The 27122-nt window shown below is 39.0% G+C and overlaps 1 protein-coding gene and 1 pseudogene across 2 annotated transcripts in view; one reads left to right on the plus strand and one right to left on the minus strand.

Moving 5' to 3' along the window:
* The window catches only part of LOC306655702 (phosphoribosyl pyrophosphate synthase-associated protein 2-like), a gene marked incomplete at its 3' end in the record, with an annotated part of 395253 nt that overhangs the window by 76581 nt on the left and 291550 nt on the right, over positions 1-27122 (minus strand). The window lies entirely within an intron of this gene.
* Positions 3697-5771, plus strand: LOC306657594 (BTB/POZ domain-containing protein 7-like; annotated as a pseudogene). The gene is made up of 4 exons: positions 3697-3843; positions 4510-4596; positions 4654-4961; positions 5106-5771. The product of its transcript is annotated as a BTB/POZ domain-containing protein 7-like (transcript).

Consider the following 27122-nt stretch of genomic DNA (forward strand, 5'->3'; position numbering starts at 1 on the left):
AGGGTTATATCTGACCCAGATTCACCCCCACTGCCATTTCTTTGTATGGCTTGTGTTTACTTTAGTATTCATGCTCCCATTGGAGATATGAATGTCAACCATATCAGTTCATTCTAAAGTGAAGGAGGAGCGACCACAAAGAGACTTTGTCCCTAAATTCCAAAGACCCTTTCATTTCAATCCACCTCTCCAGGGTAAAACCTCCAGCTCTTTTTGTACTCCTTATTGGAGAAGTGAATAGCCAAGCATCTTTAGCTCAGCATCTACTCCCCTAGTGCTTGCTATGTGCTCTTGTTTCTCCTGCAGGACTGATGATGTCTTATAACTCTTTAATTGACTTTAGAGTATCTGACTATACTCATCAGAAAACTGAACATTTCTTTTTAATGCCCCTTTGGTACTGGAGATTGAACCCAGGTGCACTTAAACACTGAGCCATATCCCAGGCCTTTTTTACTTTCATTTATTTATTTGTTTGTTTGTTTGTTTATATTTTGAGACAGGATCTTGCTAATCACCGAGGCTGGTTTTGAACTTGGAATCCTCCTGCCACAGCCTCCTGAGCTGCTGGGATTACAGGTGTGTATCACTGCACCTGGTCAAAAACCCATTTTTTATGTGCTTTAAATCTCAAACAGACCAATGTAGTAGTGTCTTGCATCCTTACAAATCATTCAAAATTCTCAGTTGAAAATAATTCTCGTGTGTGCGCGCACATATTTGTGGAACTGAGAGTAGTCAAGCCTGTTCACTTCCCTGAACCCTCTCATATTTCTTCATCTGGAAACAACCCTCATTCTTCCTGTGTTTCAGCAAACTTTGTGCCACTGGCATGCTTTGTGTTGTTAATGAGTTTGCTCTATAGTCAGTAGAAATGAAGAAAGCGAAACTAAAAAAAAATGAAGCAGTACAGAATTGCAAGAATGAGAAAGGAAAAGAGAAGCAGCCTATTGCAGGAGAGACTCCATGAATTTGTTTAACTTAGAAATTTTTTGACCCAATTTTTACATCTGCCATTGCTCCTAAAGTTAAAGTTCATTTTTAAGCTATTTTTCCCCTTCACTTTGGTAAAGGCTTTTTATTTTGCCTTATGTTTTCATTCCAGATTTTTCTTAATACATTTCACACTTTTTTGAAGGATTGTCTGTGCTGTTTTTGTTTTAAATATAAAATTTTAATGAGTAAGATTAGGATCTGACCTGTAAACAAAGAACAAATTTGGTTTCTAGGACCCTATTTTATTTTAAAGGGTGGCTAAAAATATCTCTTAGAACCCTCCCGCCACCAGAGATTGAACCCAGGTGCACTTAACCACAGAGCCACACTCCCAGCCCATTTTTTATATTTTATTTTGAGACAGAGTCTTGATAGGTTACTTAGGTACTTGCTAAATTGCTGATATTGGCTTTGAACTTGTGATCCTCCTATCTCAACCTCCTGAGCTGCTAGCATTACAGGCACACACCACCATGCCTCACTAGAATCTTGAGTCTTCTTTGGGGCTCAACTTGAAAACTAGGATTTATCAGAATTGGGGTTTAAGTTTGAACTGAAATTGATAATTTCAATTCCTATTTTGAAAAATTGACAGCATTCAAAATGAATTACACCCCCACAAAAAAAGGCAGCAACCTTTTCTACATTTCTCGTATTCAGAATGGAAAGCTGTAAGTGACACTCACCATCAGACTTTTTTAAAATTACCTATTTTCAAACAGACTTTGCTGGAAGAATTAATTAATTTATATTTGTAGTGCTGGGGATCAAACTCAGAACCTCACAAATGCCAAGAAATCAAGCACATTACAATAGGGCTGCAACCTCAAACCTGTAGGGTGTTTGTTTGTCTTATATCATTTAATATGCAAAAAGTGTGTATTAAATTCTTTAACTTCTGTGCTGTAAAGTTCTTTTGAAATGTATTGTAATGTCTCTGCCCATAACTTTTCAGATTTCCTGTAGTATGCACTGAAGCAAACTTTAGGGGGCATCGTGTTTTCATAGATAGGCAGGTAAGTTTCAATAGGAATTTTGTTCATAAATGATTTAGTTGAAGTAATTGCCATAGTGCTACTTTACATTATTGACATCTACTTACTAGGAAGCTTCCTGGTCTTGTCCTGAATATTGTAAGTCGATGCCTACATGCTTGGGTAAATAAATGTATACATATAAATTCATATATACACAAATGTACATACACACACACATATATCTGTGTGCATGTATATCATTAGAGAAAAGAAATGTTACCAATGGTTTTTTTAAAATGTGAATCTCCCCTACCCCCACATGCTGGGATTTAACCCAGGGGCACTATATCACTGAGTGGCACCCCCAGCCCTTTAAAAATTTTTTTCTTGACTTTTGAGACAGGATCTCCCTAAGTTGTTGAGGTTTGCCTCAAACTTGAAATCTTCCTACCTGGTCCTCCCAAGTTACTGGGATCACAGTCATGCACCATCTTGCCCAGCTTAAATGTGTACTCTTAAGTTTATGTTATATCAATAATGGAGATGACAATACATTTCAAGAATATGGTCACAGTTCTGTTTTCCAGCAGGTTTTCTGTGATTGTGTGTATGTGCTTACAACTGTTAAAATACTTTGTTTTCATTTTGAGGCTAGGTTAGCTGACTGCTGATTGATTTTCCTAACAGTTCCAAAAATAGATGTTAAAAGTTGTATTTACTCTTTTTTTTTTCCCCCAGGGCCTTGTGCTTGCAAGGCAAGCACTCTACCAACTGAGCTATTTCCCCAGCCCCTGTATTTACTCTTCTTAAACCATTATCCCTTTGAGACAGATAAATTTTATACATCCAAATAGTATAAAGATTTAGGAATATTCTCTAATCCTGTGTCCTCTCTTAAAAGAGTTTCTTCTCTTTGAGCATGCATCTCCTGCTTGCAGCTCCTAGAGTTGAGACTCTTTTTTTCAGAATTAAATCTGATATTGCTAAAATTATTTCTTATATGCCCTATCCATTCTAAGTCACAATATCAGATAATAGTAGTGTTTTTATTTCAAGGGTTTATGAGGAATAAAGGTAAAAATTTTTAGTTTTCCTTGAATGTCACTCCATTTATAACAACTTCTCCTAAAATTACAATGGAATAAGTAGCCTAAAGGTATTCAGCTTTGTCTACCTTTAATTCCCCCTCTTTCAGTAAAATGAGCAATTACACAGAGGAAAGATCTGTTTAAGCAATTTTATCTTAAAGTAGAAAAACAACAAACCAGTCATTTAATTATCCATTCTTTCTATAGCTAGTACTGGTGTTGACCTCTTAAGTATTTGTAAATTTCTTAGAACGTTAGATTATGATGGTTGCCTCTAAGCATTTTTATAAAAATTGAAAAATACTTTTCTCTGTTTTGAAATACTCTTCCTAAAACTATAATTTAAATGTCTGATATGTTTCTTTTATGCTTTCTTAGAAAATACATAATTGGTACATTTTATGGCTCAAAATTGCAGCTAGCACAGAATTATAATTCAAGCTTAATGTTTCCTTTACATTTTCAGAAAATTTTATGTGTGAACTTTATAGCCTATCATTATTAGCAGTGAAAGCCATTTTCAGTAAACTTAACTTTTTTCTGTGTGACTTGAGATACATTTGAGAGAATAAAATTATTTTTATTTCATATCAAGAAATAGATGAAAAGAGGCTGCTGGATCTGGTGTTGAAAGTTCATAAAGGCCACTGGGATTACATTCTGAAGAACCAGCAGATGAAATGCCTGAGCAACTGAAGAAAATGGGTGCTAAAGCATCTAATTATCCTCATTCATGTTCCCCAAGGACAGCATGAAACTTACAGGCCCAACAGATTTTATAGGTAAATTTCAGTTTTGCTAACTGGATTTTCTTTTGCAAGTATAAGAATTGTGTTTTCAGTGGTCTTTGTAGATGAAAAGAGAACTGAGCTGGAAAGTTATTGTAGGTCATAATTCTACAGCATTTAGATTCCCCCTGAACAGATATAAATCTGATTCATAAGAGTTGTAACATAAACAATCTTCTCATAGCACAATTGACCTTTTTTTCAATTGCCTTAACCAAAATTGCCAATAAGTTACCTGAACAAACTAGCAGTCTCTATCTGTGTGTCCTGGTCCATTTACTTTGCCTATACAAATGCAGCCTAGTGTAGTTAAGGAAAAAAAAAAACATTTCACAATTATATACAAGTGATATTCTTAATTTACAAATCTACCTATGTCTCATTTCTTAAAAGTTTATAATTAAGTTCCATGCTATGAACCTTTGATTGCCAGAGAAGCAAAGGCATTTTTAAAAATTTCAGACTGACTTGTTCTATTTGTCTCTATTTCTTTTTTAACGTAAAAATGAGTTATGTGAAATTTTTATGTCCTTTTATAAAAATAAAATTTATTTGAATGATCCAAGAGTGTCTGTAAAATTTTTTTTAGCATTGAAACAGGTTATGTTGAAAATGTATGCTAAGTAAAAAGAAATGATTACATTTTAATCTTCTTATTAGGGACATTATCCTATTCTCAACATGGCTATGTTGTGAATCAAAATTGTACAGCCTTGGCCATGGCCACGAGAAACCACAAGACAAAGAGAGAGAGAGAGAGAGAGAGAGAGAGAGAGAGAGAGAGAGAGAGAGAGAGGGATAACCTCTGGTATTGCCACCCTCAAAAAGTAGTTTATGAAGCATTGAAAATCTAATAGGTCCGCCAGTCACACTAAGCAGATGCGAGAGCTCTTCTCTGAATGAAATGTTAGAGATGTCAATGCATTAGTGGAGAAATATGAGAGAACTTCAGCCTTAAGGGAGGTCTCTCTATAAGCCAGTTTAGCTAGACCACAAGCCCAGACATTGCAGAAAGATATAGCTGTTCTTTATGAGTACAAGTATTATACTGATATAGACTTAATATTTCAAGAAACTTGTTTTTCTGTTCATCATGCCATTTTGGAAGCAAGGTGTCTATTTTTCTTTCTTTTTTTTTTCAGTCATGGGTGGACACAATATCTTTATTTTATTTTTATGTGGTGCTGAGAATTGAACCCAGTGCCTCATGTATACCAGGTGACTACTCTTCCACTGAGCCAGAACCCCAGCCCGAGGTGCCTATTTTTTAAAACACTGCTTTCTTCCTCACCTAAGTATGGGGCAGTGTAATAATGGACATCAATACAGTTCATATTGATATACCCATATTTTCTGCTTTGTTACACTACCTTTATTCAGGCGAGTTTGGAATGGAGGCCTCAATGTTTCATAACGTCAATATCCTTGTTCAGCTTAGTGAATTCCCTTGATGTAGATACACGTGGACTCTGATTACATGTGTTATTGTGCTGTCATCCCTAGTTTTTCTTCAGACTCTGAGCTGGTTGAAGCTTTTGGAGGAAAGCAGAAGTGTTTAGATGAAGAGCTCAAAGTCCATAAGGTTATTGTTTCTGCATATCCCCATTATTTTTTTGAAATTCATTACAAAGGAGGATAAGACTGAAGAAGATATCACAGACCAAACTTTGAGGACTCCCACAAGAATTATATTAGATGAGTCCATTATACCAAAAAAAAGCTAAAGTGATAGCACACTGTATGTACACTGATGTGGGGCACCTCTCCATGTTGCCCCATAGCCCTCTGTGGGGAGTCTAAGTGAAGTTCAGGCTTTCATCACAGGGAAGCCAAACATGACCAGGGCAGAAGCAGCTGTGGAACTTTACCACAGAGCACTGTTCTTGGAACGCTTGCACAAGGTAAGAAATCCTGACTTTTAATTTTTTGTCTTCCAATTGTACACACAACCAATATCTTTCTATGACAATGTCTTTCAATGTTTGGTATGTTCTGGGTCGGTTTTGAGCCTAGAGTTGTGACATTTCTGACAGATGAAGGGTCAGTATTAATGTGGTTCTTCATCAAGCATACAGTAATAGTGACTGAGAGCATTAAAAATGATTTGAGGCTCGCTCTTTCCTAATGTAAGATGATAGGTGTGGGAATGTATAACTACCTACTTGCTTGTTGCCTTTTTGAACCTTACATGTTTGGAATTAGAATAAGTTCATTATGAAATGAAGACAACATTTGGACATAAATTTATTTTAATCAATGAAGTGGGGCTTCTGTTTTAAATTGTAAAATATTTAGTACCTTATTTTTTTAGGCTTGATGTGTACATCAGACAACAGCTTATAGCTGGTAAACACAGTGCTGAACTCACTTGTCTTTTTCAGTTACTTTAAAAAGAAATTAAATTAGGAGAGCATTTTTTGTGTTATAAGCAAATGAAAATATAAAGGTTAAATTACAAGAAGTATATTGGGTCTCAGGGTGTTGCTTGGTGGTAGTGCACGTACTTTAGCATGCTCAGTACTCTACATTTGGTCCGCAGCACTAAAAGAAAAAAGTATGTATCTGTTGGTAGATGTTAGAATCCTAATATTTCAGAGATGGAAAGAGATCTTCAGTGCTGGTTATGGGGTGCACAGCTGCATCCCATCATTTCAAGAGGCTCAGGCATGGTTGCAGGTTTAGGACAGCCTGGGCAACTTAGTGAAACTGTCTCAGCTATTTAATAAAAAGCTGGGGGTGTAGCTCAATGGTAGAGTGTCTGAGGTTCAATCCCCAGTACTCTGGGTGGGGGGTTATGGGAGAGTGAAAGGAGTGAAAGGAGAGTGCAAAGAGAGAATGCACGTTTACCTTTCTTTCTATAATCACATATTAAAAGGAAATAAACTCTATATAGCCCAAGGTTACTGCAGAAATTTAATTTAGCTAAAAGAATATTAATTGAAAGAACATTAGAAGTACCCAGTTAGAAGACAATGTTGATGATTTAGGTAAAAGACATGAATTTAAGTAAGGAAAGCTTAAGAACATTTTGGTAATTCAAAAATAATGCAGAATTGGAATGGAGCTCAGTGGTATCTTAAAGACCCCTCAGTTTCATTGCAGCACCACAAAAACAAAAAAAAAAAAAAAGGAAAGGAAAAAAAGACAGGAATACATATGAATCAATGTGGCTTTGAGTAATTAAAAAATAAAAGTCTCAGTTAATAACAATTCCAGTCATAAGATAGGAAGAGTTGTACAGAAGGCATTGATTAACATAAGTACAAAAAGGCCAAGATTTCTTTTATGTAAACATTCTTTAAATTTTTATTTCACCATTATCTTTATAGCAATAGAATAGTTTATTTTTTGCCACAATCCAAATGTCTTTAAAATACACTCTTACTAATTTAAAATAATCATTATGCTAATAAGACAAGAAAAATATGTTTTCAGAAAAAAATCTAGCAACTTAACTACCAATTCTTTGTTCTATGAAATCAAGTTTGTCAGAAGTTTGAATGAGAGCCAGGTGCAATGATGCATATCTGTAATCCCAGAGATTCAGGAGGCTGAGGCAGGAGAATGGCAAGTTCAAGGTCAACCTCAGCAACTTAGCAAGGACATAAGCAACTCAGTGAGACCCTGTCTCTAAATAACATACAAAAAAGAGCCAGGGGCTGGGGTTGTGGCTCAGTAGTAGAGCACTTGCCTAGCATGTGTGAGGCACTGGGTTCAATTCTCAGCACTACATATAAATAAATAAAATAAAGATCCATTGACAATTAAAAATATTTTTAAAAAACAGGGTGGGGGAAAGAGTTCAGTGGTTATGTGCCCCTCAGTTCCATCCCCAAAACCAAAAAAAAAAAAAAAAAAAAAGACACAGAAATATGCTCAGTGTCAATAACCTTCAGAAAAATGTAAATTTAAAGCACAATGACACAATGAAATTAAGCAACACAATGGCTAAAAAGGAGACTGCTATAGTTTGGATCAGAAAACTTCCCAAGAGGCCCATGCATCAAAGCCTTCATCCTCAATATGTGGTACCATTAGAAGGTAGTGGAACATTTAGTGCATGAGGCCTAATGGGAGGAAGCTGTGTTATCAGGAGTGAGACCTAAAAATGGATAATGGGAAACCAGCCCCTTCCTGTTTCTCACTTTGGTTCCTGGCTGCCATGAAGTGGACAACTTCCTGACCATGGGCTCCCACTGTGTTGTGCTGGGCTGCCACAGGCCAAAGCAACAGGGCCAAGCAACCATGCACTAAAACCCCTGAAACCAAGAAACAAAACAGACCTTACCTTTCCTTAAAATTGTAGCTCAATTATCTTTTTCTTTTAATTTTTTAAAATTTATTTTTATTGTAAACAAATGGGATACATCTTGTTTCTCTGTACATGAAGTAGAGACATACCATGTGTGTAATCATACATTTACATAGGGTAATGGTGTTTGATTCATTCTGTTATTTTTTCCTTCTCCCCACCCCCAACCCTCTTTTCCCGCTATACACTCCATCATTCTGCCATTCTTGCCCCCCTCACACCCCCCATTATGTGTCATCATCCACTTATCGGCGAGATCATTCGTCCTTTGGTTTTTTGAGATTGGCTTATCTTGCTTAGCATGATATTCTCCAATTTCATCCATTTGCCTACAAATGCCATAATTTTATTATTCTTTATAGCTGAGTAATATTCCCTTGTATATATATACCACAGTTTCTTTATCCATTCATCAATTGAAGGACATCTAGGTTGATTCAACAATCTGGCTATTGTGAATTGAGCAGCTATGAACATTGATGTGGCTGTATCTCTGTAGTATGCTGATTTTAAGTCCTTTGGGTATAAGCCAAGGAGTGGGATAGCTGGGTCAAATGGTGGTTCCATTCCAAGTTTTCTAAGGAATCTCCACACTGCTTTCCAGAGTGGCTGCACTAATTTGGAACCCCACCAGCAATGTATGAGTGTACCTTTTTCCCCACATCCTCGCCAACACCTATTGTGCTTGTGTTCTGGATAATCGCCATTCTAATTGGGGTGAGATGGAATCTTAGGGTGGTTTTGATTTGCATTTCTCTTATTACTAAAGATGGTGAACATTTTTCATATGTTTGTTGATTGCTTGTAGATCTTCTTCTGTGAAGTGTCTGCTCATTTCCTTAGCCCATTTGTTGACTGGGTTATTTGTATTCTTGGTGTAGAGTTTTTTGAGTTCTTTATATATTCTGGAAATTAGTGCTCTATCTGAAGTATGAGTGGCAAAGATGTTCTCCCACTCTGTAGGCTCTCTCTTCGCATTACTGATAGTTTCCTTTGCTGAGCGAAAGCTTTTTAGTTTGAATCTATCCCAGTTATTGATTCTTGCTTTTTTTTATTGTAAACAAATGGGATACATGTTCTTTCTCTTTGTACATGGAGTAACAGCCTACCTTGTGTGTGATCATACATTTATAAAGAGTTATGATGTTTCACACATTGTTATTTTTTCCTTCCCCCAACCCCTCCCACCACTCTTCTCCCTCTATACAGTCCCTCTTTCCTCCATTCTTTTTGTTTTATTGTAAACAAATGGGATACATGTTGTTTCTCTGTTTGTACATGGGTTAAAGGCATACCATTTGTATAATCATAAATTTACATATGGTAATGTTGTTTGATCGATTCTATTATTTTCCCTCCCCCAACCCCTCCCACCCTTCTTTTCCCTCTAAACAGTCCTTTCTTCCTGCATTCTTGCCCCCCTCCCTAACCCTAACCCTAACACTAACTCCCCCCACCCTCCCCCTTATGTGTCATCATCCACTTATTAGCGAGATCATTCGTCCCTTAGTTTTTTGAGATTGGCTTATCTCACCTAGCATGATGGTCTCCAATTTCATCCATTTGCCTGCAAATGCCATAATTTTATCATTCTTTATGGCAGAGTAATATTCCATTGTATATATATATACCACAGTTTCTTTATCCATTCATCAATTGAAGGACATCTAGGTTGGTTCCACAATCTGGCTATTGTGAATTGAGCAGCTATGAACATTGATGTGGCTGTATCTCTGTAGTATGCTGATTTTAAATCCTTTGGGTATAGACCAAGGAGTGGGATAGCTGGGTCAAATTGTGGTTCCATTCCAAGTTTTCTAAGGAATCTCCACACTGCTTTCCAGAGTGGCTGCACTAATTTACACCCCATCAGCAATGTATGAGTGTACCTTTCTCCCCACATCCTCACCAACACCTGTTGCTTGTATTTTTTATAATTGCAATTCTAATTGGGGTGAGATGGAATCTTAGGGTGGTTTTGATTTGCATTTCTCTTATTACTAGAGATGTTGAACATTTTTCCATATGTTTGTTGATTGCTTGTAGATCTTCTTCTGTGAAGTGTCTATTCATTTCCTTAGCCCATTTGTCAATTGGATTATTTGTATTCTTGGTGTAGAGTTTTTTGAGTTCTTTATAGATTCTGGAGATCAGTGCTCTATCTGAAGTATGATTGGCAAAGATATTCTCCCACTCTGTAGGCTCTTTCTTCACATTGCTGATAGTTTCCTTTGCTGAGAGAAAGCTTTTTAGTTTGAATCTATCCCAGTTATTGATTCTTGCTTTTATTTCTTGTGCTATGGGAGTCCTGTTGAGGACGTCTGGTCCAAGGCCGACATGTTGAAGATCTGGACCTACTTTTTCTTCTATAATCTGCAGGGTCTCTGGTCTGATTCCGAGGTCCTTAATCCATTTTGAGTTTAGTTTTGTGCATGGTGAGAGATATGGGTTTAGTTTCATTCTGTTGCATATGGATTTCCAATTCTCCCAGCACCATTTGTTGAAGAGGCTATCTTTTCTCCATTGCATATTTTTGACACCTTTGTCTAGTACGAGAAAATTGTATTTATTTGGGTTTGTGTCCGTGTCCTCTATTCTGTACCACTGATCTACCTTTCTATTTTGGTACCAGTACCATGCTGTTTTTGTTACTATTGCTTTGTAGTAGAGTTGAAGATCTGGTATTGCAATACCCCGTTTCACTCTTCCTGCTAAGAATTGCTTTAGCTATTCTGAGTTTCTTATTCTTCCAGATGAATTTCATGATTGCTTGCTCTATTTCTGTAAGGTACATCATTGGGATTTTAATTGGAATTGCACTGAATCTCTATAGCATTTTTGGTAGTATGGCCATTTTGATAATATTAATTCGGCCTATCCAAGAACATGGGAGATCTTTCCATCTTCTAAGATTTTCTTTAATTTTTTTCTTTAGTATTCTGTAGTTCTCATTGTAGAGGTCTATAACCTCTTTTGTGAGATTGATTCCCAAGTATTTTATTTTTTTCGATGCTATCGTGAATGGGGTAGTTTTCATAATTTCTCTTTCTGAGGATTCATCACTTATGTATAAAAATGCATTGGATTTATGAGCATTGATCTTGTAACCTGCTACTTTACTGAATTCACTTATGGTTCTAAGAGTTTTCTGGTGAAATTTCCTAGTTCCTCTAAGTATATAATCATATCATCCGCAAATAGGGGTAGTTTGCGTTCTTCTTTTCCTATCGTATCCCTTTAATTTCCTTGGTCTGTCTAATTGCTCTGGCTAGCATTTCAAGTACGATGTTGAATAGAAGTGTTGAAAGAGGGCATCCCTGTCTTGTTCCAGTTTTTAGGGGGAATGCTTTCAGTTTTACACCATTTAGAATGATATTAGCCATGGGCTTAGCATAGATGGCCTTTACAATGTTAAGGAATGTTCCCACTATCCCTATTTTTTCTAGTGTTTTGAGCATGAAGGGGTGCTGTATTTTATCAAATGCTTTTTCTGCATCTATTGAAATAATCATGTGATTCTTGACTTTAAGTCTGTTGATATGGTGAATGACATTTATTGATTTCCGGATGTTGAACCAACCTTGCATCCCTGGGATGAAACCCACTTGATCATGGTGCACTATCTTTTTAATATATTTTTGTATGCGATTTGCTAAAATTTTGTTGAGAATTTTTGTGTCAATGTTCATTAATGATATTGGTCTGAAATTTCCTTTCCTCGATGTGTCTCTGTCTGGTTTGGGTATCAGGGTAATAGTGGCTTCATAGAAGGAGTTTGGGAGGGTTCCCTCCTCTTCTATTTCATGGAATACTCTGAGAAGTATTGGAATGAGCTCTTCTTTAAAGGTTTTGTAGAACTCAGCTGAGAACCCATCTGTTCCCAGACTTTTCTTTGTTGGTAGGCTTTTGATGACCTCTTCTACTTCATTACTTGAAATTGGTCTATTTAAATTGTGTATGTCCTCCTCATTCAATTTAGGCAATTCGTATGTATCTAGAAACCTGTTGATGTCTTCAAAATTTTCTATTTTGTTGGAATATAGATTTTCAAAATAGCTTCTAATTATGTTATGTATTTCAATCGTGTCTGTTGTGATAGTTCCTTGTTCATTCCGAATTTTAGTGATTTGGGTTTTCTCTCGTCTTCTCTTTGTTAGAGTGGCTAAGGGTTTATCAATTTTGTTTATTTTTTCAAAGAACCAACTATTTATTTTGTCAATTTTTTGTATTGTTTCTTTTGTTTCAGTTTCATTGATTTCAGCTCTGAGTTTAACTATTTCGTGTCTTCTACTACTTTTGGTGTTGGTCTGTTCTTCTTTTTCTAGGGCTTTGAGCTGTAGTGTTAGGTCATTTATTTGTTGATTTTTACTTCTTTTATTGAATGCGCTTCATGAAATAAATTTCCCACTAAGTACTGCTTTCATAGTGTCCCAGAGATTTTGATATATTTCTTTGTTCTCATTTACCTCTAAGAATTTTTTAATTTCCTTCCTAATATCTTCTGTTATCTATTCATCATGTAATAGCATATTGTTTAATCTCCAGGTGTTGGAGTAGCTTCTGTTTTTTACTCTTTCATTTATTTCTAATTTCAATCCATTATGATCTGATAGAATGCAAGGTAGTGTCTCTATCTTCTTGTATTTGCTAACGTTAGCTTTGTGGCATAATATATGGTCTATTTTAGAGAAGGATCCATGTGCTGCTGAGAAGAAAGTGTATTCACTCTTGGTTGGATGGTATATTCTATAAATGTCCGTTAAGTCTAAATTATTGATTGCGTTATTGAGGTCTATGGTTTCTTTGTTCAATTTTTGTCTGGAAGGTCTGTCCAGTGGTGAGAGAGGCGTGTTAAAATCACCTAGTATTATTGTGTTATGGTCTATTTGGTTTCTGAAATTGAGAAGGATTTGTTTGACATACATGGATGAGCCACTGTTTGGGGCATAGATGTTTATGATTGTTATGTCTTGCTGATTTATGCTTCCCTTAAGCAATATGTAATGTCCTTCTTTGTCCCTTCTGACTAACTTTGACTTGAAGTCCACATTATCTGAAATGAGGATGGATACCACAGCTTTTTTGCTGAGTCCATGTGCATGGTATGTTTTTCCCCATCCTTTCACCTTTAGTCTATGGGTATCTTTTTCTATGAGGTGAGTCTCTTGCAGGCAACATATTGTTGGATCTTTCTTTTTGATCCAATCTGCCAGTCTGTGTCTTTTGATTGATGAGTTCAGGCCATTAATATTGAGGATTATTATTGAGATGTGATTTAGTTTCCCGGTCATTTGGCTCATTTTATTTATTTATTTATTTATTTTGACACGACTTGGTTCTTCCTTTATTTGACAATTACTTTAGGATAGTTCCTCCATTGCCGATTTGCTTCTTTGTTTTTCATCTCTTCCTCATGGAATATTTTGCTGAGAATGTTCTGTAATGCTGGCTTTCTTTTTGTAAATTCTTTTAGCTTTTGTTTATCATGGAAGGATTTTATTTCATCATCAAATTTGAAGGTACGTTTTGCTGGGTATAAGATTCTTGGTTGGCATCCATTTTCTTTCAGGGCTTGAAAAATGTTGTTCCAGGCCCTTCTAGCTTTTAGGGTCTGGATTGAAAAATCTGCTGATATCCATTTTGGTTTCCCCCTGAATGTAATTTGATTCCTCTCTCTTGCAGCCTTTAAAATTCTGTCTTTATTTTGTATGTTAGGTATTTTCATTATAATGTGCCTTGGTGTGGGTCTGTTGTAATTTTGTATATTTGGAGTCCTATAAGCCTCTTGTACTTCCATTTCATTCTTCAGATTTGGGAAATTTTCTGATATTACTTCATTGAATAGATTGTTCATTCCTTTGGCTTGTTTCTCTAGGCCTTCCTCAATCCCAATAATTCTTAAATTTGGCCTTTTCATGATATCCCAAATTCTTGGAGATTCTGTTCATGATTTCTTACCATCTTCTCTGTTTGGTCCACTTTGTTTTCAAGGTTAAATATTTTGTCTTCAATATCTGAGGTTCTGTCTTCCAGGTGTTCTATCCTACTGGTTATGCTTTCTATGGAGTTCTTAATTGTTTTATTGTTTCCTTCATTTCAAGGATTTCTGTTTGGTTTTTTTTCAATATCTCTAACTCTTTATTGAAATGATCTTTTGCTTCCTGTATTTGCTCTTTTAACTGTTGATTGGTGCGGTCATTCAGTGCCTGCATTTGCTCTTGCTTCTCGTCATTTGCTTCCCTGATCATTTTAATTATGTACATTCTGAACTCCCTTTCTGTCATTTCTTCTGCCATGCTGTCGTTGGGTTTCATTGATATAACATCTAGATTTGTTTGCAGCACTTTCTTTCCTTGTTTTCTCATATTGTTCAGGTATCAGTTGACCCCTGTGATATTGCAGATTTCCTCTATTGACTAATATTGTCTTTGTAGACTTCCAGTAACTCACCTCTTAGCCTTCAGTAGCCTGAAGTCTTGGAGAAAGTTGATAATGCGGTGCTCCACAAGGAAGCTGCCTCTCCTGGGGTGGTGGCCTTCCAGTGGGGTATACTCCCTGCTAGTGGGCAGAGGTACCTTCACTTGCTGACGAATGGTCATCCAAAGGGGAAGTAGGATGTGGGCTGATGCAAGGCCAGTTTGGGCCTGTGTCTCTGGTTTTATAGTCCTTGTGGGAGAACCTCACCCGGCAGGGAGGACTCACCCGGTGGGGAGGTTTCGCTGGTCAGTTCCCCTCCTAGAGGTTCCCCTCAATCCACATCTACCGCCTGGGCTGGGGAGCCTTCTTCTGCAATGTTCCCAGGGGCCCGGACCTACCTCCTGGGCCTGGAAACCTCGCCCTTCGCAGACGAATCTCCTTAGGCTGCCTCTCCTCAGAGAAGCTGCCTGCAGTCCTGGAGCCTTCGCTCCACCCCTCAGTTTGTCTGTGCAGCTCTTCCACCAAGAAGCCGCCTAGGCCCTGGGACCCTGCTCTGTACCGTATCGCCTGACTATGCAGCCCCTCCTCTGAGCAGCCACCTGGAGCCTCTTACAATCGCTCCGAGTCCCAGTGACCCGCCACACGCCTTTTCCTCCGGCAGCCGCCTGGTGTTCCGTGTGGTCGCTCTAAGTCCAAATGACCCACCACGCACCTCCTTCTCCACCAGGCAGTCACCCAGAGATCTGGTGCGTTCATCACGAGTCCCAGGAACTCACTGTGCACCTCTCATCCCGACTGCCACCCATAGCCCTGGTGCAGTCACTTCGAGCCCAAGCCCCCCACTGCGCTCCTCCTCCTCCTCCAGACAACTGTGTTTAGGAGCGCTTGCTCTGAGTACAAACCACTCACCACGCTGCTCCACTGGATAGCCGCCCGGAGCCCTGGCACAGCTGCTCCAAGTCCAAGCGACGTGCCGAGCCCGTGCTTCTCCTCCTCTGGGCAGCCCCCTGTGTTCAGGGGTGGTCGCTTTCAGTGCAAACAGCTCACCACGCACCCTCTCCTTTGGGCAGGCTTCCAGAGCCCGGGTGGGTTGTGCCGAGTCCAAGCGCTGTGCTGAGCGGCCTCCTCTATGACACTCCCAGTTGTCCGAGTTCACTGCTCCAGCGGGAGGAGGGGTGTCTCGCCGGCAGATCTACTGCACAAAGTTCCCTGCGTTCGGGGACTACTGCCCCATCCAGGACGCCTCCCCAATGGGCGAGACTCACCCGGCTGCTTTGAGTTGGTCCCAAGTCTATATCTCCTCTTCTTGAGTCCTGAGTCCACGCTGCTCCTCCGGATAGCTGCCCGGAGCCCTGGCGCAGCTGCTCCAAGTCCAAGCGACGTGTCGAGCCCGTGCTTCTCCTTCTCCTCCAAGCAGCCCCCTGTGTTCAGGGGTGGTCGCTTTCAGTCCAAACAGCTCACCGCACACCCTCTCCTTTGGGCAGCCTCCCAGAGCCCGGGTAGGTTGTGCCGAGTCCAAGCGCTGTGCTGAGCAGCCTCCTCTCCGATACTCCCAGTTGTCTGCATTCACTGCTCCAGCAGGGGGAGAGGTGTCTTGCCGGGCAGCTCTACTTCACAAAGATCCCTGCATTCGGGGCTACCGCCCCGTCCGGGACGTCTCCCCAACGGGAGAGACCCACCCGGCTGCTTTGAGTTGGTCCCAAGTCTCTCTATATCTCCTCTTCTTGAGTCCTGAGTCCTGGAGCAACACGAAACGCAGCCACCCTCTAGTCTGCCATCTTGAATCCCCCCCTCCTTCCTCCATTCTTGCCCCCCCACCCCCCATTATGTGTCATCATCCACTTATCAGTGAGATCATTGGTCCTTTGGTTTTTTGAGATTGGCTTATCTCACTTAGCATGATATTGTCCAATTTCATCCATTTGCCTGCAAATGCCATAATTTTATTATTCTTTATAGCTGAGTAATATTCCATTGTTTATATATATATACCACAGTTTCTTTATCCATTCATCAATTGAAGGACATCTAGGTTGGTTCCACAATCTGGCTATTGTGAATTGAGCAGCCATGAACATTGATGTGGCTGTATCTCTGTAGTATGCTGATTTTAAGTCCTTTGGGTGTAGGCCGAGGACTGGGATAGCTGGGTCAAATGGTGGGTCCATTCCAAGTTTTCTAAGGAATCTCCACACTGCTTTCCAGTGTGGCTGCACTAATTTGCAGCCCCACCAGCAATGTATGAGTGTACCTTTTTGCCCACATCCTCTCCAACACCTATTACTGCTTGTATTTTTTATAATTGCCATTCTAATTGGGGTGAGATGGAATCTTAGTGTAGTTTTGATTTACATTTCTCTTATTACTAAAGATGGTGAACATTTTTTCATATGTTTGTTGATTGCTCCTAGATCTTCTTCTGTGAAGTATCTGTTCATATCCTTAGCCCATTTGTTGATTGGGTACTTGTATTCTTCATGTAGAGTTTTTTGAGTTCTTTATATATTCTGGAAATTAGTGCTCTATCTGAAATATGAGTGGCTGTAGGCTCTGTCTTCGCATTACTGATAGTTTCCTTTGCTGAGAGAAAGCTATTCAGTTTGAATCTGTCCCAGTTATTGATACTTGCTTTTATTTCTTGTGCAGTGGGAGTCCTGTTAAGGAAGTCTGATACTAAGACAAGAAGTTGAAGATTTGAACCTACTTTTTCTTCTATAAGATGCAGGGTTTCTGATCTGATTCCAAGGTCCTTGATCCCTTGTGAGTTGAGTTTTGTGCAGGGTTAAAGATAGGGGTTTAGTTTCATTCTGTTGCACATGGATTTCCAGTTTTCCCGGCACCATTTGCTGAAGAGGCTATCTTTTCTCCATTGCATATTTTTGACACCTTTGTCTAGTATGAGAAAATTGTATTTCCTTGGGTTTGCATCCGTGTCCTCTATTCTGTACCATTGATCTACCTGTCTATTTTGGTGCCAATACCATGCCATTTTTGTTACTATTGCTTTGTACTATAGTTGAAGTTCTGGTATTGCGATACCCCCTGTTTCACTCTTCCTGCTAAGGATTGCTTTAGCTATTCTGGGTTCCTTATTCTTCCAGAAGAATTTCATGATTGCTTGCTCTATTTCTGTGAGGTACAACATTGGGATATTAATTGTAATTGCTTTGAATCTATATAGCACTTTTGGTAGTATGGCCATTTTGACAATATTAATTCTGCCTATCCAAGAACATAGGAGATCTTTCCATCTTCTAAGGTCTTCCTCAATTTCCTTCTTCAATGTTTTGTAGTTTTCATTGTAGAGATCTTTTACCTCTTTATTTAGATTGATTCCCAAGTGTTTTATATTTTTTGAGGCTATTGCAAATGGAGTTGTTTTCCGCATTTTCCTTTCAGATGTTTCGTCACTTGCATATAAAAATGCTTTAGATTTATGCGTGTTGATTTTATAGCCTGCTATTTTGCTGAATTCATTGAGGTCTAGAAGTTTTCTGGAAGAGTTTTTTGGATCCTCTAAATATACAATCATGTCATCAGTAAATACTGACAGCTTAAGTTCCTTTTTCCTATTCATATCTCTTTGATTTCTTTAGTCTGCCTAATTGCTATGGCTAGAGTTTCGAGGACAATGTTGAATAGAAGTGGTGAAAGAGGACATCCCTGTTTTGTTCCCATCTTTAAAGGGAATGGTTACAGTTTTTCTACATTAAGAATGTTCTTGGCCATGGGCTTAGCATAAATAGCCTTTACAATGTTCAGGTATGTTCCTACTATCCCTGTTTTTCCTAGTGTTTTGAGCATGAACGGGTGTTGCATTTTGTCGAACGCTTTTTCTGTGTCAATTGATATAACCATATGATTCTTATCCTTAAGTCTATTGACATGATGGATTACGTTTATTGATTTACAGATGTTAAACCATCTTTGCATTCCAGGGATGAACCCCATTTGATCGTGGTGCATGATTTTCTTACTATGCTTTTGGATATGGTTTGCCAATATTTTGTTAAGGATCTTTGCATCTATAACCATCAAGGATATTGGTCTAAAATATTCCTTCCTTGATGTGTGTTTGCCTGGTTTGGGTATGAGGGTGATATTAGCTTCATAGAATGAGTTTGGTAGGGTACACTCCTTTTCCATTTCCTGGTATATTTTGAGAAGTATTGGAATGAGTTCTTCTTTGAAGGTCTTGTAGAACTAGGCTAAGAATCCATCTGGTCTTGGGCTTTTCTGGGATGTAGGTTTTTAATGGCTTCTTCTATTTCATTGCTTGATATTGATCTGTTTAAATTGTATATGTCCTCCTGGTTCAGTTTGGGAGGAGGATATGTCTCTAGAAATTTGTCAATGTCTTTGGTAGTTTCTATTTTGTTGGAATACAGATTTTCAAAGTAGCTTCTCATTATGTTCTGTATCTCAGTGGTGTCTGTCGTGATATTTCATATTTCATCATGAATCTTAGTAATTTGAGTTTTCTCTCTCTTTCTCTTTGTTAGTGTGCTAAGGGTTTGTCTATTTTGTTAACTTTTTCAAAGAACCAACTTTTTGTTTTGTCAGTTTTTTGAATTGTTTCTTTTGTTTCAATTTCATTGATTTCAGCTCTGATTTTAATGATTTTCTGTCTTCTACTACTTTTGCTGTTATTCTGTTCTTCTTTTTCTAGGGCTTTGAGCTGTAATGTTAGGTCATTTAGTTGTTGACTTTTCATTCTTTTCTGGAATGCACTCCATGCAAGGAATTTTCCTCTTAGTACCACTTTCATCATGTCCCAGAGATTTTGATATGTTGTATCATCGTTCTCATTGACCTCTAAGGATTTTCTTTCTCTTCACTGATGTTTTCTGTTATCCATTCAATAGCATATTATTTAGTCTCCAGGTGTTGGAGTAATTTCCCTTTTTTATTTTGTCATTGATTTCTACTCTCAGTCCATTATGATCTGATAGAACACCAGGCAATATCTCTATTTTTTGCATTTCCTAAGGGCTGCTTTGTGGCATAACATATGGTCTATTTTCGAGAAGGTTCCATGTGCTGCTGAGAAGAAAGTGAATCCACTTGTTGATGGATGGAATATTCTATATATGTCTATTAAGTCTAGGTTATTGATTGTGTTATTGAGTTCTATGGTTTCTTTGTTCAGTTTTTGTTTGGAAGATCTATCTAGTAGTGACAACAGTGCATTAAAGTCACCCAGAATTATTGTGTTGTGGTCTATGTGATTCCTGAAATTGAGAAGGATTTGTTTGATGTACAGGGATGCACCATTGTTTGGGGCATAAATGTTTACTATCATTATATCTTCCTGATTTATGGTTCCCTTAAGCAGTATGAAATGTCCCTCTTTATCCCTTCTGACTAACTTTGGCTTGAAGTCCACTTTATCTGATATAAGGATGGAAACCCCCGCTTTTTTACTGGGTCCATGTGCATGGTAGGTTTTTTCCCATCCTTTCACCTTTAGTCTGTGGATGTCTTTTTCTATGAGATGAGTCTCTTGCAGGCAGCAGATTATTGGGTCTTTCTTTTTAATCCATTCTGCCAGTCTATGTCTTTTGATTGATGAGTTTAGGCCATTAATGTTCAGGGTTATTATTGAGATATGATTCGTATTCCTAGTCATTTGGGCTTATTTTTGTTTTTGACATGGCTTGGTTTCTCCTTTGAGTGGTCTTTCTCTAAGGTAGTTCCTCCCTTTGCTGACCACATTGTTGTTTTCATTTCCTCCTCATGGAATATTTTGTTGAGAACATTCTGTACCGTAGTCTTTCTATTTTTAAATTCTTTTAACTTTTGTTTATCATGGAAGGATTTTATTTCATCTTCAAATCTGAAGGTTAGTTTTGCTGGGTATAGGATTCTTGGTTGGCCACCATTTTCTTTCAGAGCTTGAAATATGTTGGTCCAGGCCCTTCTAGCTTTTAGAGTCTGGGTTGAGAAGCCTGGTGCTATCCGTATTGATCTATGTAATCTGATGCTTTTCTCTCACAGGCTTCAAAATCCTATCTTTATTTTGAATGTTAGGCATTTTCATTATAATGTTCCTTGGTGTGGATCTGTTGTGATTGTGTGCATTTGGTGTTCTCTAAGCCTCTTATATTTGATTTTTCATTTCATTCTTCAGGTTTGGGAAATTTTCTGATATTATTTCATTGAATAGGTTGTTCATTCCTTTTGTTTGTATCTCTCTGCCTTCCTCAACCCCAATAATTCTTAAATTTGGTGTTTTCATGATGTCCCATAGTTCTTGGAGATTCTGTTCATGATTTCTTACCATCTTCTCTGTTTGAGCAACTTTATTTTCAAGATTAAATTTTTTGTCTTCATTGACTGAGGTTCTGTCTTCTAGTCTTTTGGTGATGCTTTCCATTGAGTTTTTTATTTGGTTTATTGTTTCCTTCATTTCAAGGATTTCCATTTGGTTTTTTTTTTTTTTTTTGAGAATCTCTATCTCTTTGTTGAAATGATCTTTTGCTTCCTGCAGTTGCTCTGTCAGCTTATTGGTATTATCATTCATTGCCTGCATTTGCTCTCTTATCTCATGCTTTGCTTGGTGAATCATCTTAATCATGTATAATCTGAAATCCTTTTCTGACATTTCTTCTAACATACTGTCATTGGATTCTATTACTATAGAATCTTGATTTGTTTGGATCATTTTCTTCTCTTTTGTTTTTTCATGTTATTCATGTAACTTCCCCTCTAACATTGCAGATCTAGGGTTGCAGATATCCCCCTATAGGCTTATCGTGGCCCTATAGGTTTTCAAAACCCTTCCTTTAAGGGGAGATCAATATTAGCAGTGCCCAATTCAGACACTATGCAATCCTAGACCAAATAGCCCCTATGAGGACAATAACAAAATTGTCATAATAAACAGCATGAGTTCAAATATTATCTTTGGTAAAACAAACAGATTTACAATAAGGTCTGCAGTTTCTAATGGAGGACAAAGAGGATGCAGAGGGATGTAGAATGTGGCCGTTAATGGGATAAGAAAAGATTATACAGAAGTTCTAGATAATAGAAAGTGTGAGAGTGTAATCAAAAGATATTGGATGTTAGCATGCAAAACAGGGAGAAAGAGACTCTGAGGCAACAGGTAAACAAAAGGACAAGAGAGCAAGAAAAGTAAAGAAATAAAACCTTAAACTTATTCAATAAGGAGAGAAAAAGAAAATCTACAGTATAACAGTCATATACTAATGAAACCTCCCAGTGTTCAGTAGCCTGATGCATGAGAGGTACCTGACATTGAGCTTCAAGTCTTCAGAAGTTGTCTCAGAATGGGATTTGCCTAATTTTGGAGCTATGGCTACCTGGATTATCCAAGATGGCTGCTCTGGCTTCCAAATGTGTTAGGAAATGTGGAGCTGCAGCTCAGGGTCTGGGCGTGGTCAGGTGGAGGCACTGTAGGCGGGGTGCGGTTGGTCTTCAGAGGTCCTGGAGTTCGGGTGTGTTTGGTGTGGTTGCAGGATTCTGGAGGCCGGGTGCAGTAGGTCTGTGGTACCGGTGATAGAGCACAGTCAGTTGGTCTGGGGGACCTGGCGACAGGGAGCAGTCAGTCGATGTGAGGGTCCCAGAGGCAGGGACTGATTGGTCGACCTGAGGGATCCTGGAGATGGAGTTCAGTCAGTCTGGCCAGGAGTCCTAAGGGGCCTGGCTGCTGTCTCAAAATGGCAGCAGCCATGTGTAACCAAACCTGCAGGTACTGTAACAGTGAACTTCCAGGCAACAGCAGGCAGCTGGGCTCCACTGGCGGTTGGTTATCAGTTTGCTGACTGTTGTCGGATGATCAGGAAGTGAACCTCATGCGTTGGGTGATGGATAGGTGTAAGGCAGGCGATAGACAGGTGAGAGGCAGGCAAATGGCAGATGACAGGTGCCTAACAGTGAGTAATCTGCACTCAAAAAGGCGTCCGTATGCTGGCGGACTGCAGGTGGTCACAGCAGACAAATCTGATTCTTGCTTTTATTTCTTGTGCTATGGGAGTCCTGTTAAGGAAGTCTGATCCTAAGCCAACATGTTGAAGATTTGGACCTACCTTTTCTTCTATAAGATGCAGGGTCTCTGGTCTGATTCCAAGGTCCTTGGTCCATTTTGAGTTGTTTTGTTCTGGGTGAGAGATAGGGGTTTAGTTTCATTCTGTTGCATATGGATTTCCAGTTTTCCCAAGACCATTTGTTGAAGAGGTTATCTTTTCTCCATTTGTCTAGTATGAGAAAACTGAATTTATTTGGGTTTTTGTCCATGTCCTCTATTCTGTACCATTAACCTACCTGTCTATTTTGGTGCCAATACCATGCCGTTTTTGTTACTATTTCTTTGTAGTATAGTTGAAGATCTGGTATTGTGATACCCCCTGCTTCACTCTTCCTGCTAAGGATTGCTTTAGCTATTCTGGGTTTCTTATTCTTCCAGATGAATTTCATAATTGCTTTCTCTATTTCTGTAAGGTACATCATTGGGATTTTAATTGGAATTGCATTAGATCTGTATAGCACTTTTGGTAGGCTTATCTTTATATCTCAGGTGTTTTACGACAGTGACAGAATGCTGACTGACACAAAGATGACAACACTGTTGGTGGGGATGTGGAGGGAATCCTCATACACTGCCAGTGGGGACCTACAATGGCTCAGATTTTTGGAAAGCAGTGTCTTGCTTTCCTATAACATCACAATACACTTACCTTAAGACTCAGCAGTCCCTCTATTAAGTACTTACGCAAGAGAAATGAAAACAAATGTGCACATAAAACTTGTAAGTGAATATTCACAGTGTATTTAAAGTCTCTAAAATTGGAAATAGCCCAAATGTCCCTTGGACTGTTTTTAACATTTAAAATGTCCCTTGGTTGGAGAATGAATAAACAAATTGTGATATATTCATTAAATGAAATCTTGCTTATCAAAACTGCTGAAAAAACATTGTCCAGGGGCTGGATTGGGTTTGATCCACAGCATTCAAAGTAAATTGTGTGAGTGAAAGAAAACAGGAAAGACTAAAACACTGTCTGTGACCCTTTCTATGAGATTCTAGGAAAGGTAGAATGAAAATCAATCTATAGTGATAGAAAGCAGATCAGTGGTTGAGAACTAGAGTCTCATAAAGCATGGCAGTGTGCAATGTAAAATGATCACAATTTGTATGATGTACAAATTATAACTCTACGATATGGTTTTGTGCATGTGTGTATCATTGGGATTGAAACCAGGGGTGCTTTACCACTGAGTTACATCCCCAGTTATTTTCATTTTTTTTTTTTAGACAAGTTCTTGATAAGTTGCCCAGGCTGTCATAGAATTGTGATCCTCCTGCCTCAGCCTCCCAGGTGCTGGAATTATGAGTGTGTGCCACCATGTCTGACCTTCGTGAGGGCTTTCTTGTGATGTCATGCCATAACAAAAGGGCAAAGAAAGGGTGAAAGAAAGCAAGAGGGGGGGAAACTCATCCTCTTACATGAACACTTGCCTGAGATAATAACCTTCTCCTACAATAATGGCAGTAATTCACTCATGAGTCAGCATGGGCAGAGGCTGGGCAATGGAAAGGGATCTGAGTATGGTTGGACTCTGGGGGGTGAGATTTGGGGCAGCTGAGACAGATGACAATCAGTGGCAAGTGATTAGGTCGATAGCTTGGTCCTAATGTATTCAGGGGGACACTTGGGTCTTGAGGAACTGTAGATGTTTTGTTCGTATTTCTCTGTGGTTTCCTCATTCATTTGCCCCATCCAGTGAAGATGGAACTTTGGGTAAATAGCAATTTGGGAAAATTATGAATTGTGCTGCTATGAAACTTTTTATGTCTTTGGGTGGATACATATTAATTTGGGGGTGCTACAGTTTAGATATGAAGTATCCCATGAAGTTCCTGTGTTAATGCAGGAATGTTCAGAGGTGAAATGATTAGCTCATGAACACTGTAACCTAATTGATTAATTTGATAAACTTACTGGGTGGTAGCTATAGGCAGGTGGGGAGTGACTACAGGAGGTAAGTCATTGGAGGCAACCCTGGAAGTGTGCCCCTTCTTCCCTCTCTCTCTGCTTCCAGGCATCATGAGCTGGACAGCTGTCCTCTGTCATGCCCTTCCACCATGATGCTGTGCCTCAGCTTAGGTCCATAACAAGGGAGTAACTGACAATGGACTGAACCTTTGACACCATGAACCAAAATAAACTATTCCTTCTCTTATTGGTTTTTTTCAGGTATTTTGGTAACAGTGACAAAAAAACCTAATTAGTACAAAGTGTATATAACTATGAGTGGAATTAAGGCGATATATATATTTCTTTCCCATTAGCAGATATTTCAACTGAGCCCCTTAACACTCCAATGGTGGTGCACCTGCATTCTGGCTGCACTTTGTATTTTTCACCTTTTAGCCATTCACGTAGGTTTGAATATTTCAGAAAACAATTTTGCATACCATACTTTACATATCACAAAATTTACCTGATTTCATGTATAGAATTCAGTGATTTTTAGTAAGTTAGCAGAATTTGTGTAACACCACCACTGTCCAGTTTAAGAATATTTTTAAGGCCTCAAAAAATCTCTTGTGTTCATTTTAGATTTTGTGTTGTTGTGTTTTGAGTTTTGAGACAGAGTCTCACTATGTTGCCCAGAGTAACCTTGAACTTCAGATCCTCCTGCTTCATCTTCCTGAGAAGCTTGGATTACAGGTGCACACAACCATCCCTGGCTTGGATTTGTTGTTTTGTTTGGTTTTGGTTTTGACCCAGTGTGTCACTGTGGTTCCCAGCCTAGTCTCCAACTCATGGACTCAAGGGATCCTCTTACCTCAGCCTACCAAGTAGCTGGCACTATAGGTGTAGGTCACCATGTTCAGCTTACATTTGTTTAACCTCATGTTTTTCAGTAATCTTTAGGCACTTCTGCCAGGCACTTTGCTGAGCAATAGAGTGATTTTAAAAATCTATAGTGGTGAGGGGTTGGGAATATGGTTTAGTGGTAGGGTACTTGCCTAGCATGTATAATGCCCTAGGATTGATCACTCACTCTGAAAAAAATATTTTTTAAAACCCAAAACTCTAGTTCTTGCAGCCTAGAGGGGAGATGGATGAGGAACTTTGCCATTGTTAATCAGGGGAGGAACTGAACAGTGTTGCCTGTGCAGTGACTCAGAAAGAGTTTAATGTTTCCGAAGCTCTACCTGCAAATGGGGAGAAGGGATATGAAAGTAGAGAGGCTGGCAGTGTGGTCAGTAGGGGCCTTGAAAGCCAAACTAAGTGAAACTTCACCAGGCAGTATCTGGGAAAAAGGCTTCTCTTCATAGCAAGGAGAGGGAAGGGCAAGTCTGTCTCCCTGACTAAACTGAGCTCTTAAGGACAGGGTTTTAGACCTTTTCCACTATTTTCTCCAGGGCCTAACATACTGGTACTTGTGTGAACTTCTTAGGGCTGCTTAAATGAAGGGTCACAAACTGGGTAGCTTAAAACAAAGAAGTTTATTCCCTTAAAGCTCTGGACACTATGTCAGAAATCAAGGTTTCAGCATGGGCATTCTTCCTGGAGAGTCTCTAAGGGAAGCCTTCCTTACTTCTTCCAGCTTCCTGTGATTGATGACCATGCTTGGTGCTTCTTGCCTTGTAGCTGGTTTACTTCCTTCTCTCCCTCAGTTCCACAGGGCATTTTACTCACAGGAACTTGGGGCTGTGCATTCCATCTACTCTTATAAGGACATGACTCACACTGGATTTAGACCCCAAACTGGCACTCACAGAGATAGGCCACGCTGTCTCTGTGGAACATAACCAGTTTCTCAGAATGTCAGTAGCCAATGAGATCAGTGTGAAAACACAAGTGATCGGGTAAAAAAAAAATTAAAAAACAAAACAAACACACCCAAAAAACCCTATTCTGTAATAATATTTAACGCAGTTAAAACCTGGACATTATTTTATTCAAAGAAGTCACCAACATCCCCTAATCTTGCTAACTATAAGTGATTGCTGTCTGTCTCTTAACCCACATTCACCTCATTCCATTCCTCCCGCTTCTAGACAAGATATGAGAAGATCACCCTAAAAATTCTCTGCATGGCATGCACTCTAGAAGAAAACTCCTCTTCCTTTAACTCTTCCCAAAACTTGTTAATGCAATCCCAAATCCTGTCAGAGAAATCTTTCCAAATCTCCTGCTAATATGATCCCACTGTTGTTCTTGATGTTTTTCCTGACTGGACTGGGTAATAGGTCCAAGTTGTTTTCAAGACCAGATGTATTTTTGTTTTTTGAACAGAGCAGAGGATCATTAATTTTGTCTGGAAAATTCAGGAATGGCATTATTACTCTTGAAACCAGTGAAATGAACCTAAGAATGAGAAGAAAACTTAGATAGGTTAAAAATAGGCTCATTCCTGGCAGAGGTAAAGGTCCAAGTCAGGAAGAAACATGAAAGAGCAGAAGCAGAGTGGCAGAGGGAGGAAGTTGAGGAAGAGCCCCCAGTCAGTGCACCAGGCCTCTCAGGTCCAGGGAACAAGAAAGAGGCACCAGAACCAGGAACTGCTC

The sequence above is a fragment of the Sciurus vulgaris genome (assembly GCF_902686455.1).
Source record: "Sciurus vulgaris genome assembly, chromosome: 3".
Classification (NCBI taxonomy): Eukaryota; Metazoa; Chordata; class Mammalia; order Rodentia; family Sciuridae; genus Sciurus; species Sciurus vulgaris.